This window comes from Erythrolamprus reginae, chromosome 2 (assembly GCF_031021105.1).
Source record: "Erythrolamprus reginae isolate rEryReg1 chromosome 2, rEryReg1.hap1, whole genome shotgun sequence".
Lineage (NCBI taxonomy): Eukaryota > Metazoa > Chordata > Lepidosauria > Squamata > Dipsadidae > Erythrolamprus > Erythrolamprus reginae.
This window is the reverse complement of record NC_091951.1, coordinates 64,228,293-64,243,010: the sequence shown is the minus strand read 5'-3', so window position 1 is coordinate 64,243,010 and position 14,718 is coordinate 64,228,293. Positions and strand designations below refer to the sequence as shown.

General features: G+C 38.3%; 1 long non-coding RNA gene across 4 annotated transcripts in view; it reads left to right on the top strand.

Annotated features, from left to right (window-relative positions):
- The first annotated feature begins 13,524 nt into the window (after positions 1 to 13,524).
- LOC139160417 (uncharacterized) overlaps positions 13,525 to 14,718 on the top strand; it is a 77,489-nt gene continuing 76,295 nt past the window's right edge. For all 4 annotated transcript variants that reach the window (XR_011557941.1, XR_011557940.1, XR_011557939.1 and 1 more), the window contains exon 1: positions 13,525 to 13,735. This is a non-coding gene — a long non-coding RNA (uncharacterized lncRNA). The remainder of the gene's footprint in view (positions 13,736 to 14,718) is intronic.

Sequence of the window (14,718 nt, the reverse complement as noted above, 5' to 3'; positions counted from 1 at the left end):
CCTAAGAAGTACAATGGAACTTCCTTGCCTCTTTTTGCAAGCTGATCTTGTGAATACATTCATTTTCTTGTTCTTATAAATACTCTTAAGTCTGTAAAGACACGTGAACACAAAGCAAGGAGAATGAAAGCAAAAAAGGGCGGACACTCACAAATTCTGCTTTTTAAATCCTCGGTTCTTTATAAAGATCTTTAAGAGTTAACTAAAGATGAGAAAGGGGGTTGTAAGCACTGAAACTCTCTGGGAGATTATTTGCAGTTTAATTAATTAGGGAAGGCACATCAACTTACTTAATTATCATTAATAGGCAATAGCGCTCAATAATTATCATCATGGGGCTATTCCAAACATCCATATTGGCATGTTCCTCACAGTTCTTCAACCTACTGAATGCTATTCTGGGATAAACTGTATTGCCACATTTTGGATTTCTAGTCTGTCACAGGAAGAAGACTGAGAAACGGGACTGTCCTTTACTCATATAATGAATGTCATATTAAGAAAAGCAATGGATGGATTTATCTGCATTTGTTTCCCCATCCATTGAATGCCCCCATGCACTCTTTATTTACTTATTTTATTTTATTGATTGATTTGTCAAGATTAACAGATACTATAAACATGATTATGAATTCAGGAAATTGATACAGATAAATGGGGGCAGTAGGACAGGGAGGATAGGCATGTTGATGTGCTTATGCAGACCCCTTGCAGACCTCTTTGGAATGGGGTGAGGTCAACAGTAGACAGTCTGAGTTTAAAGTTGTGGCTGTTTGGGATTGAAACCACAGAGTCAGGTAGTGCATTCCAGTCATTGACCACTCTGTTACTGAAATTGTATTTTTGCAATCCAGTTTGGAGCAGTTTAATTTTTAAGGAGCCTGCACTAGACTTAATAAGCAGTATAGAAAACACCAACATCGTTGAGACAAATATCTGCAAATTCTTCAATATGGCATTTTCTGCCAAAATGGCAATGAGAGGCAATTTTCAGAGCCCAGGTGACATGTCCATAACAGCCTAAAGAAGTCAAGATAAATTTTTTAACCATAGTTATTTATATAAATTATGTAATGAATTAAATATGGGGGGAAAATTTTGTGAAACTATAAAAGAGATTTATAAAGGAAATGAAGCATATATAAGAGTGAATGGACAAAGAACGCAGAGTATTAAAATATTAAACGGCACCAAGCAGGGATGCCCTTTGTCTCCAAAATTATTCGTAATAGCAATAGAGATCTTAGCTAATAAGATAAGTAAAGATAACACTTGGGCAGGATATAGAATAGGGGAATTAGAAATGAAAATAAATTTATTTGCGGATGATGCAATTATATTGACCCAGACCCCGATGGAGATGATTAAAGGTATAATAAATAATTTACAAGAGTTTAACCAGGAATCGGGACTGTCGGTTAATATGGAAAAATCAGAGATTATGTGTTTAAATATAGATCCGAGAGAACAGATAGAAATTAGGAAAGAATCAGGGTTGAAATTAGGACTTAAAAAAATAAAATATTTGGAAATTTGGTTATTGAAAAACCCAGTGAAAATTGAAGAGATTAATTATAGATTAATATGGAGGAAAATGTTGAAACAGATGAGGAGCTGGAAAGATAAAAAGCTAAGGAGACTCTCTAAAATAAGAGCTTTAAAAATGATGATAGCTCCCAAGATGATGTACCTATTTCAGGTGCTGTCGGGGGGGCTATCGGTATGTAAGGTTAAAGAGTGGGACAAAAAACTAAATTATTGGATTGAAGAAGACAAGAGACCAAGAATAAGAAAAAAGTGGTTAATTGCGAATGAAAAAGAGGGGGGATGGGGAGTTCCATGTTTGGAGCTGTATAGGGAAGCTTTTCAAATGGAAAGGTTAATGGAGTTGCAATTAGGTGAAAATAAATGGGCGAAATTGGAAAAACAGATAAACGGGATGAACAATAGAGAATTAATTTTTAGGAAGTGGAATAGGAGTGATATAGGAAAATTAATAGGCCCAATGAAAGGGACTATGGAAATTTGGAAAAAATGGCAAGGGAAAATAGGATTATATAAATCTAAACTTTATGTAATAAATAGAGAAAATGAAATTAATTTAAATAGGATTATAGGAGAGTTGAAGGGAAGAGGGATAACTAAGATAGAACAGTTATACGAGAAGGATGGCAGGCCAAGTAGAAATTGTATAGAATGGTGGTTAGGTAAGGGAAGGTGGCTACAAATAAATGCAATATGTAAATATCTAAATGAAAGGGAGAATAAAGAAGTATTATGGCGGGAGGAGACAGGGTTAGAGAAAATAATAAGAGAAAAAAGTGAGGGGATAAAGGCGCAAGCAACTAATATATACAAACTGCTAGTGCAATCAGATGGGGACACGATTGATGGATTGACTAAATGGTGGCAAAATGAGATATTAGTAGAGGTACAAGAAATGGAAAATATAGTAGAAGATATAAGGAAAATTAAAAATACAAGAATTAGGGAAACGAGAAGGAAAATATTACATAAGTGGTATTTCACTCCCGTTCAATTTGCACATTTTCAGCAGAATGTCAGGGGGAATTGTTGGCATGGTTGTCAAGATAAAGGAGTGTTTATGCATATGTTTTGGGAATGCCCGATAGTGCAGGAATTTTGGCAAAAAGTGAAAGAGGATATCAATAGAATGTTAAATATACAATGGACAATCACTAAGGAAATGGCAGTACTAGTAAAAAGTAATGCGATGGGAGAATTTAGAGAAATAAAAAAAGCAGCAATAGAAAGCGCTCAGGCAGTAATAGTTTTGGGTTGGAAGGATGCGACAAAATGGACAATGCAAAATTGGTATAGGTACATGGTGGACCATATTCAATTTGAAATTATGGAAAAAAGGATAAATTTGGATAATGAAACTGAGTTGGGACAGCTGATGGGACGGTGGGACAAGGTAAGACGATATATGACGAGCAGAATCCGAGACCAAGCTACAAGAAATAAACTGGAATCACTCTATAATATGTAAACAGATATATTGCTCTTGGGTTAAGTGGATTATACAAGAAATACCCCCAATTTGGTGGTGGGGAATGTGTGTATGTCGGGGTGGTGGGCACAATTCACAATTCACTACGCACTGTTTTATGTTGTGTGATTTTAAATTGTTAAAAATCAATAAAAATATCTTTTAAAAAAAAGATATTTTTTTTTAAAAAGGTTTTAATCCCTGACTGTATCTGGAACTTGATTTTTAGTGATGTGTACCAGATTATATTTACACTAAAAAGCAACTGCTTTACAACTGAAATAGCCAAGTACAACTTTAAGCTATGTCAACTTTAAACTGAAGCATAGGCAATGCCACAAGGATATGGCAGAAAAATGCCATTGGCAAAGCATCTTCACGTTGCTCCCAGAATCAAGTGAGGAAGAACCAACAGCCTATAGTTCCAAACTTTGTCATTGCCTTTCCAGAGCAGAAACTCAATGTTTTAGTCCTGCAGTGCAGCAAAGTACATGGTGCCAACAAGAAATTCTCCTTGTACATGGACACTTAGGTCTAGCTTTCATTGCTGTTTGAATGGTATCATAAGCTGCTCCGAGTCTCCGGAGAGGGGTGGCATACAAATCTAATAAAGAAATAAAGAAATAAATCATTCAGTTCTAAATCAATCAATCAGAATCAATTAAGATAGAACTTTTGATTGTCTCAGGATTGAGGAGATTGGATGTGAGGTGTTTTTAATGTAAAAATAAAGTTAAATAAAAATATGTTTTGAACAGATAGAGCTGAAAGGGATCTTGGCAATCTTCTAGCTCCCCCACCCCTCCTCATCAGGAAAGACACCCTATAATAGTGATGGTGAACCTTTTTTCCCTTGGGTGCCGAAAGAGCATGTGTGCGTTCTATCACACATGCATGAGTGCCCACACCCATAATTCAATGCCTGGGGAGGGTGAAAGCAGTTTCCTCCACCCTACGGAGGCGCTCTGGAAGTTTCCCAACTTATGATGGGCCCAGTAGGATCCTGTTTTGCCCTCCCCAGGCTCTAAAGGCTTCCCTGGAGGAAAAGAAGTGTAAAAACGCCTCCCTCCCACCCTGGCCTCCCAGAGCCTCCATGTGAGCCAAAAATCAACTGGCTGGTGTGTACATGCACGTTGGAACTGAGCTAGGGCAATGGCTCGCGTGCCAGCAGAAATGGCTCCACGTGCCACCTGTGGCACCCATGCCATAGGTTCACCATCACTGGCCTATAACATTTCACATAAGTGGCTGTCCAGTCTCTTCTTAAAAACCTGAAGTAATGAAGCATCCAGTACTTCTGAAGGCAAGCCATTCCACTGGTTAATTGTTCTCACTGTTAGTAAATGTCTCCTTAATTCCAGGTTGTTTGTCTCTTTGATTAGTTTCCATCCATTGTTTATTGTCTTGACTTCTGATGCCAATCATCAGTTATTGAATCTCCTGAAATTGCAAAGTTTTATTTTTTCATTTCATACTGATTTGGAATTAACGTGGACCTTTGATTCTGCATTTATCTTTGATTCTATTTCTCAGCTTTAAGAAGATTTACATTTTACACTAATTAATGGTGAAGTTTTACATTTTGGGCTATTACTCTTTATTACTCTTTAATTCAGATCATTCTTTCCCTTCTGGTGTGTTAACATCTCGAATATATTAATGGAGCGCTTTTTCTATTCTTCTAAGGCTAAAGATATGTCGTTCTTACATGTTTTTTAAATTCTGTTACTCATTTTAATTGAACTTTATTTCAGGAGTTTAAAGACAGATTGCCCAATGCTTGCCCTGGTTGAAGAACCAGCTTTTAATAGCAAGTGAGTAGAGTGGAGACAGTGAGTGGAGTTTGCTATTAATGTGACATTTCTGTGACTTCAGGTATAATTGATATGCTATATTTTGTTAATTATGCTGTATAAAATGGAATCTGGAAGATAGACTAATGCTCTCCTTACATATATATACTAATCAGCTTCAACCCTGCTTTTAGCTTTTCAAAATCAGCTAAAGTCAACTAATTATTGGTACCTAGTTAAGATGATTATTTTAAAACTGTCTTTATTTAATTTATTAATTACATTTCTAATCTCCTTTATCATATCATCTCCAAACTGATGGTCTTGGGGGACTTTAAGCTACTGTCACTTGGTGAATCCACACAGGAGTTCATGGCCTCCATGACAACCATGGATCTGACCCAAATAACTGAGGGTCTGAGCCATGGAGGGGGACACACACTCAGATTAGGTTTTTTTTTCTAGGGGCAATGGAAACACAATCTGATGTTGGGGGGTATAGACATATTTTCCTTGTTATGGTCAGAACATTTCCTGTTGAGGCTTGACACCAATCCTTCACTGCACAAAATCTTCCCTGAAAGGTTCATGTTTCAGAATTGGTGCCTTCTGAGCTGAAGTTAGGTAGTTTGGGCTGTTTTTAGAACCAAGGATCACTATAGTATTATTTTAAATATATGCATTATAGGGTTTTTTTTCTAGATTATATTCTGAGATAGAAAAAAAATACACCAAAATATAGTGGTACCTCTACCTAAGAACACCTCTACTTACAAACTTTTCTAGATAAGAACCAGGTATTCAAGATTTTTTTGCCTCTTCTCAAGAACCATTTTTCACTTACAAACCTGAGCCTCCGAAACTATAACCGGAAAAGGTGGGGAGAAGCCTCTGTGGGGTTTCTCTAGGAATCTCCTGGGAGGAAACAGGGCCGGAAAAGGTGGGGAGAAGCTTCTGTGGGGCCTCTCTAGGAATCTCCTGGGAGGAAACAGGGCTGGAAAAGGTGGGGAGAAGCCTCTGTGGGGCCTCTCTAGGAATTTCCTGGGAGGAAACAGAGCAGGAAAAAGCCGGGAGAAGCCATCATGGGGCCTCTCTAGGAATCTCCTGGGAGGAAACAGGGCCTCAACACTCCCTGTGGTTTCCCCAATCACATCCATTATTTGCTTTTATATTGATATGGGGAAAATTGATTTTTCTTACAAACTTTTCTTCTTAAGAACCTGGTCACAGAATGAATTAAGTTTGTAAGTAGAGGTACCACTGTATATTAGGAACCTGGTTGTCTCAACCGTTAAGATCAACTTCATTTTTCTACCCTAAGCCAATGGATGGTGAACCTTTTAGACACTGATTGCCCAAACTGTGTGTGCATGTCCAAACTGAAAGGTACATTCAGACATGTGTGCATGCATGTGCGGACATGTGCACATGTGCAGCAGAGACCCAAAGACCACCTCACCATTGGGAGGCAGGTCATGCCAACACCGGTAGTGTGTCAAGAGGTAATGAACCTTTTCTTTCGTGAGTTTCTGTTTCGTCTTTTGCAGATGAAACAGAAGCTCATGAAAGAAATGTCATGGAGATCTGAACTGAGGCGATGGCAGGCATGCCAGCTAAGAGGCCTCTATGGGCCACCTCTTGCATACATGCCATAGGTTCGCCATCACAGTCCTAAGCAACGAGTTAGTTGCTCTAGTATGAGTGGGTTAATGGCTTTCTAGGGAAACATAAACTCTTACAGTGAACAATTCCTTGTTAAAATTAGAAACGACCTGCATATTTCTGCAAGCTTTGGAAATATTAAACAGTCAGATCAGGTTTTTCCTTGACCAGTAGTTCACCCCTATCAATTGCATTAGCATTTAACTCGTCACTTAAATGATCAAGGTAACAAAGGTTGAAGGATGTTACAATAGATTTGATTGCATAGAAAATGGGGGAGGGGGATAGTATTAAATGATCTACCAAAGGTAGATAAGAATATAAGATGTGTTGCTGATGTTGTTTTTAAATCCTAGAACATATCTTCTTAAAATGTCACTGTTGCTTTATTTTATTCATTTGAGGCCTTATTAGCCAGTTCAGTCAGCTGAAACTGAGTGACATGCAACCCTCAAATATTTGGAATTAAAAACAAACATTAAGCAAATATAAAAAGAAGTGCAGAATAATATATGATTATTGTAATAATAAAATTGTATTATAATAACATATGACCTAGAAATGAATTCAGAATAACAAAACAACTCATCCTCAGGAGGCTACTATCGTTTGACGAATTGGCTGATATAGTTTGATGAAATATTTAAGTTCCCACTAACTTTTTGAAGGCCAGGAAGAAAGGAACTGTTTAAATGTTTGGGGGCAGCAATTGAGAAAGGATGTTTTTTTCGAAACCTTATAATGGAAATATCTGATCAAAGGAATATGTAAAAAGTGCGTCATATTAAATCTCATTTGTGGGACTGAAGAAGGCAGACCTGCAGATATCTGAACTTTGAACTATGTAGGGCAGGATTGTCAAACTCCTGGCCCGTGGACTGGATGCATCATGTGCTGGCCATGCCCACGCCTGGTTTAGCAAAGAGGGAAAAAAGTCCTGATACATCATGTGATGCCACCTTGACAACATGAGATTGATACCTATTGTAGGGGTTTAAAGATGATACCCTGCATCTTGAATTGCATCCAAAAGATAACTGTCAGGCAGTGCAACTTTCAGGATAGAGGTATTATAAGAGTACTGATAACTACTTTGGCCCCTGCAATCTGGACAAGTTGTATCTTTCAAATAATCTTCAAGGACAGTGCAGGAAGAAAAACAGTAATCCAGTCAAGAAGTGACCAAATGTAAAATCCACATTTGGACCAAATGCAAAATCCATATTTTGCAGAGTGAACCGCTGGTTTGAAAGAGGGGTGAAGAAGGCTATTTATGATAGAATTGAACACTCCTCCTTCAACAGAGAGGGAGGAATAAGATATCATTTATCTCCAGTTTACAACACAGCCCTCTTGCAGCATGTTCCAAGAAGATTCCACAAACCAATTGCACCCTGATTCAGATGGCCCTGTGGGCACATATAAACCCCCAAGTGGCATCAACAGTTCCCAAGCAGGGCTAATGGCCCGATGAATGCAAATAAATACAGTCTTTCCATTCTTCCCCACACTATCTTATCAAAACCTATCCTCCAATTTCCCCCCATCTAGTCTCAACTGTCAGTATCTATCTTTCCATCCAAACCCTGCCCCCTTGCCCATTATCATAACTGATGAATATGTTTTCTTTCTCTTCTTTCAAGAAAGAAAACAGTCCAATTGCTTTTGAAGAGAGAGAAAAAAAGCACCTTTGGGACAACTATGGCATAGATGACTGAGAATCTCCACAGATGACTAAATGTAATAGAATGAAGACTGCATTCCCAGGAGGGAAAGGGTGCATTCCAGAACATTAAGAGACAACTTAGTTCAAATAGTGTAGGTGAAAGAAAAGGAAGACATCTCCTCCCCAAATAGTCCTTAAATTACCGTATTTTTGGTGTATAAGATGCACCTTAATTTGGGGGGAGTAAAACAAGAATAAAGCAATTCTGATAGAGGAGCCCAGATCTCCCCATTTTTAAAAAAATGTAGTTGTCCACAAGCTCTTATTGTTTGGCATATCAAGAACAAAGACCATAATAACACATCTGTTTTATCTATTAGTAGAGCAAAGATTTATTAAGTGGTAATGGTGCAATTTTTCTTAATAGCTGTTCTGTACAAAGCAAGCTGGGAGAGAGAGAAAAAAAATCATTGAAATGCCAGTTGTGGAGGAAGAGGGTTTTCCTAAACTGCACTTAAGGATTTTGATTTGGATGCCTATTTTATTTTGCAGTCAGTTGGCACTAAAAAAAATTAAACAAAATGAAACATAAATGTTCGCTTTTTAACAGGAAATGCAATCTTATTCCTTGAATTCCTTGAGTCACTTGGTTGAGTTGGATGGAGGCCTTCTATATCAAAAAGCATGAGGAAATGGAGAGTTCTAAGAGAAAAACTCAACAGCTCATAAATTTTATTTATTTACATTTCACTACAATTCTGCAACACCTGAGATGTGAAAAACTAAAAATATGTAGAATTTAAAACAGCAGTAAACTAAATCATAAAATTAAAAGATTTAACAAAAATAGCAGAACCTGAAAGCAAAAGTAAAAAAGACACAGTGAATAAACATCACTGCAACATTATCTATCTCATTTTAATTGCATGTTAAATGCTGGCATGGCGAGATGAAGTGACAACTGACAGTTTTGTGTTTGAGATTCCTGAGTAGCCTTTGGAGATGGCTGCATTGCCAGGGGAGCCCCGATCTCATGCCCTGCAACCACTCCCCCCAACAGCTGGACATGCTATATTTGGAATCAGGGATGAAAATGTTTTCAGGCAGCAGCACACAATCCCCTCCCCAATTCAAAACAGAGGAGCATCCAGCTGTATGGGGGGAGAAGTTGGGGGATGTGGGATTGTGGCTCTTTTGGCAATGTTGGCATCTTTGAAGGCTTCATGGGAGTCTCAAGCCACAAAGTGGCAGTTGTGTGGAGACCAAAGGTGGCAGCGTGCAATCCCCTCCCCAATTCCAAACAGCAGAGCATCCGGCTGTGTGGAGGAAAGGCTGCAGGGCATGGGATCATGTCTCTTTTGGCAATGCTGGCATCTTTGAAGGCTACATGGGAGTCTTGAGACCAAACTGTCAATTGTGCAGAGACCAAAGGGAAGCATTGCATTCTGGGTGGCGGACAGCTCTGCTTGCACTCCCCATTTTTGGAATATAGGAAAGAGTTTTTGGGCAGCAGCACCGGCTGAAACAGCCCACTGTCCAAAACACAATGCTCCCCCTTGGTTTCCACATGCTCCAATTTTGGAATTGGAGAGGTATGCCACCTGAAAACCTCCCAAGGGTGGGTGCTGGCAAGTGGGTGGGGGCTACATTTGGAGTATATGACACACCCAGTTTTTTACCCTCTTTTGGGGTGTAAAAAGTTGCGTCTTATACACCAAAATACAGCTTTATGCAGATCGTAGAGTGCTTAAGTATGGCAAGATTCTTCTTTATGGGTATAGACAGGGGTGGGCTACTGCCTGGATGGGGGGAAAGCAGTGGGGTAGTAAAAATGGAGCTCCACCTCAGAACACCCAATTTGCACTGAAAGATGTTGAAGGAAAATGCAGGGTGTCCTGCATAAGCCACAGCCACAGTGTGGTAGTAAACATTTTGGTAGCCCTTCACTGGGTATAGATTAGAATAATAAACAACTCTGCTTGCAAGTATCACCATGTGTCTTTTTTGGCTGAGAAAATAGTGACAATGAGCAAAGCATCTATTTGCTTAGATTTATTACCTATATAGCTTGTGCAAAGCTTCTGCGATTGAGGAAATAGTAAAACCAATAACATAATAACATAGCCTGCTTTCTATAATACTAAGCCATAACAACATTTGTTTGACTTTGTCTTCACTCATTGTATAGTCTCCACCATTATAGACTCTGCGAAGAATATTTTCTAACCCCTAAGTCTTTGCAAGGTTTTTTTTATTGCTCTACTTGCTCCGAATGTTTCTTTTCAGCCCTAACTAGTATGCTAATTATTACTATTACTATTGCTATTGCTATTGCTATTACTATTACTATTACTATTACTATTACTATTACTATTACTATTACTATTACTATTACTATTACTATTACTATTACTATTACTATTACTATTACTATTATTATGTCAATACAACTCAGCAAATGAGATCACTATGCTGGATTTCGTATTTCATCACCAGTCAGGCGCTTCCCAAGCACCTAGGACTGCATGATGTAACGGCGAATTATGTTTGCAGATCCCAGTAAAGCAGCCTTTTGCAATTGACAGATGGATATTTTGTCAATTCTGATGGTTTTCAAATATCCGCTGAGATAATAATAATAATAATAATAATAATAATAATAATAATAATAATAATTTATTAGATTTGTATGCCGCCCCTCTCCGAAGACTCTTTGGCACTGCGCCCAGCGTGCCAAGTACCACTGGGACCACTTTCATTGGCTTATGCCAGAGTCGTTGCAGCTCGATTTTTAGATCTTCATATTTCACTAATTTCTCTAGCTGCTTCTCCTCAATTCTGCTGTCCCCTGGGATTGCGATGTTGATGATCCATACTTTCTTTTTCTCCACAATCAGGATGTCTGGTGTGTTATGCTTCAGAATTCTGTCAGTTGGAAGTCCCACATTAGTTTTGCTTGCTATTATTATTATTATTATTATTATTATTATTATTATTATTATTTATTAGATTTGTATGCTGCCCCTCTCTGAGAACTTGGAGCGGCTTGATGTTCCCAGCTCTTACCAGCTTGCAAACCCCTTCATTGTTACTTTCTCCAAATATGGTTTTTTTAAAGCCCTAACCAGGGAATAAAATAATGTGCTGAAGCTGACCAGTCAAAGGACACTAGCCAGATGAATATCTGGTAAGCAGATTATGCATCTAATACTCTAAAAATACGGTAATTGTATTTATACAGCCAATTCATCTTTGGCTTATTTACTATTCTCTTAATTGATAGCTTAAAGGTTCACCTTATCGGAGTCACTAAATTATCATGGTTTGCTCGCAACATAATTTGTCAAGGGCCATGCTCTCCAAAGACCCATCTTCCCTTTGAGAAGCCTTTTTATAAAGAAGAGACACATTGGACTCTTCCAAGCATGACATTTAGCAACGCATGTCTCTTTTATTATTCAATAAGTGAAGAGTAATTATTAGCCTATGGCTAAATTAAAATGAAATATCGTTTCCCAATTGGGGAGAATCTAAAATTTTATGGAAAAAGGAAAAATTCTTATACTGGCATACGCTTGGGGATGAAAACCTATTTGTCTGGGTGTGTTTAGAACAATTATTACACAATGTTGAGATTCTGGTAAAGTCCAGGGGATATAAGAAATTATTAGACCAAGACTTTACCTTTCTCCCACCAAAACTCTTGCCAGTATCTATCCAAACTAGAAAAACCAAGGGGGGAAACTGCATGTCCCATAAAGCCAAGGGTGAAATTCAGTTGGCTCTATCTGACTTGCATGACATGGAAGGACTAACTACATGAAGCCCCGCCCACCCATGCAGATGTCAATACTTCCCTTTTTTGTGATTATTTTCAACATCTGCACATGCGCAGAAAGCTTTGTGCCTGCACAGACGACAGCGTGCACACATTTGCAAGCTGATAGGGAAGGTAAGTGAATTTCACTCACTTACCTTCCAGTAAGTGAGTTCCAGTCTTCCTAGACAGCTGATTTTCTGATCAGATGTACCTGGTAATGGTGACAATCTAGAATAACATTTGTCAAATTATAATCTAGGAAAAAAATGTTTCTAATCTTGTTTGTGGAAATTATAATTTTCCCCGTACCTGTTGTTTTTATTTTATTTTACCAATTCCATGTGGGTAATAATAACAATAACAATAACAATAATAGTAACACCACCGTGGAAAATTTAACAGATACAACTCATTTCAAGTTATTTAAATTGAAAAGTACAGAAAAATGATGGCATCCAAATCAGAATTATGTTCTGCTTGTGGGTATTTTGGTAACCATGTTTGGGTGGATTGTGCAAGTGTGCAATTTGAGGTACACAATATGAATTCCAAAGGCAATCTTCCTACAGTCATTCACAGTATAAGTCCCCACTGGAAGTTAGGCTTTCTGTTTTTCTAACTGGCATTTTATGAACTACTCCAAAAGAAAAACTTCAATTAGTAATTCTGCAGATATACAATGCTTTTCACTTCATAAATAAAATGCTTTCTTTGCATAGGAAATGTTTCTCCACAGTAGTCTGTTCCCAAGTACTTTCAGTACTATGGAGGTCAGAACAGAAATATTGCCGAGGACAGGATCCATTCAAACTCATTGATCTAATCCATGATATTACTGCTGCCAGGTAGAGACCAATTACTCTAACATGCCAGACTTCATTAAAAAGTACAGTTGGAATCATCAAAAGATCCTTGCATCAAACAGGCATTCCTGCTCAGTTCTAAATTATGGCTGGATAAGGAAGGGAACCACAAGGAAAATATTGCATTATAGTTTTTAAAAAAAGAAGATTGCTTTTGTTTACCGTGGTTTGAAACAGCCCTAGATTGGGCATTTGGCTTTGGACTTTCAGCTGGAATGGAAGGGCTGCTGCAGAGAAGTTGCCAAATGCTCAGCAAACACATGCTTTATTACACAATCAGGCAGGATACTTGTACTGGTGGTGTAGGATTAGAAGGCCATTGCTTTTCTACTATCAAGCCATCCTCTGTAATCTCTTACAGCCTGGAGAGAAGCCTCTCAATCCATATGTCGACTTGAAGGCCTGCCAGTCCAGATATACTTAAATTTCTTCCCGAATTGTGAAACTGAATATCCCTACCATTTTTGACGATGCACTTTATTTGATTACACTTAGCTGGTGACAAACTCCCCTGCCTCCTCTCAAACAAGTATTTTCTTCCTGAGGCTTCAGAGAAGATAGAACACACCAGGTGATGATTAACTAGATTACACAAGCACACAGGTTGCTTCTGCATCATTTTATGATAGCTGCAATTGTTTGAAGGCTATCTCACTTTTTTACTCTGATGCTTAAAGTCTTGTTTATGTGCAGGAGGTTTGGAAACAAGGAGAGAGAGAGGCACAAAAATGTTTGTAAGATGGCAAAGTTGGTTTGCTGATCTTTCTGAATTTTCTGCCCAAGGGCAGTATCTATGGAAATTGTCAATCATCCAGATCATGATGGTCCCAAAGGTGCTTTTTCAAGAGGCAACTGGACTTTCTTGTTTTTCTTTGAAGACATTTTCATCCAAGAAGTTTCTTCAGCACTAACTGGATGGTGAGGAATGGAAGGATTTATACTTTTTGTAGACAGCTAGTTAATTGCATTCTTTTATAGAGTTGTTGAGGTCCCTTGGAGGTTTATCTGTGCCCTCAGAGTCACCTGAGTAGTGCAAATGGGTTTGTAGCTTTCTTGAAACTGCTGAAAGGACTGTGTTGTAGACTGGAGATAGTTGATGTCATATCCCTCCCCCTCCTGTTGAGGGAGGGCTGTTCAATTTTGACATAGACTGTCTCTTTGACCCCTCTTTCAAACCAATGGTCCTTCCTGTCCAAAATGTGGACTTTGATGTTTTTAAAACAGTGCCCTTCATCTTTTAAATGCAGATGGGCTGCTGAATTGATTTGTTCTCCTATGTTGTGTCATGCATTTGTGAAGTGGTTGCTTTGTTTCACCAATGTACAGATCTGCACATGTCTCACTGCATTGTACTGCATATACCACATTGCTCTGGGCATTTTAAATTGGACTGGACAAGCTTCTGCCTTAGTATATTCTTGGGTTTCAAGTGAGCACGTATATTGTATTTCCTGAGCTTTTCAGATATTCCTGCAATGTATGTAATGACAACATTGCGTTTTATTTATTTATTTATTTATTCATTCATTCATTTGTCCAATACATAGATACATAGGAAGAAAAATAGACATGTGATAATATAAAAGAGGGTGAAAGTGAACTTAGAGGAGAGGATATATGAAAGGAAGAGAATATGTAAGATAGGTGAAAGAAAGGAGAGACAATTGGACAGGGGATGTTAGCCACATCAGTGCACTTATGTACGCTCCTTACTGGCCTCTTAGGAACCTGGAGAGGTCAATCGTGGAGAGTCTAAGGGAGTAGTGTTGGGGGTAAGGGGTTGACACAATTGAGTCCGGTAATGAATTCTAGCTTTGATAACTCGATTGTTGAAATCATATTTTTTACAGTCAAGTTTGGCGCAGTTCGTATTAAGTTTGAATCTGTTGCGTGCTCTTGTG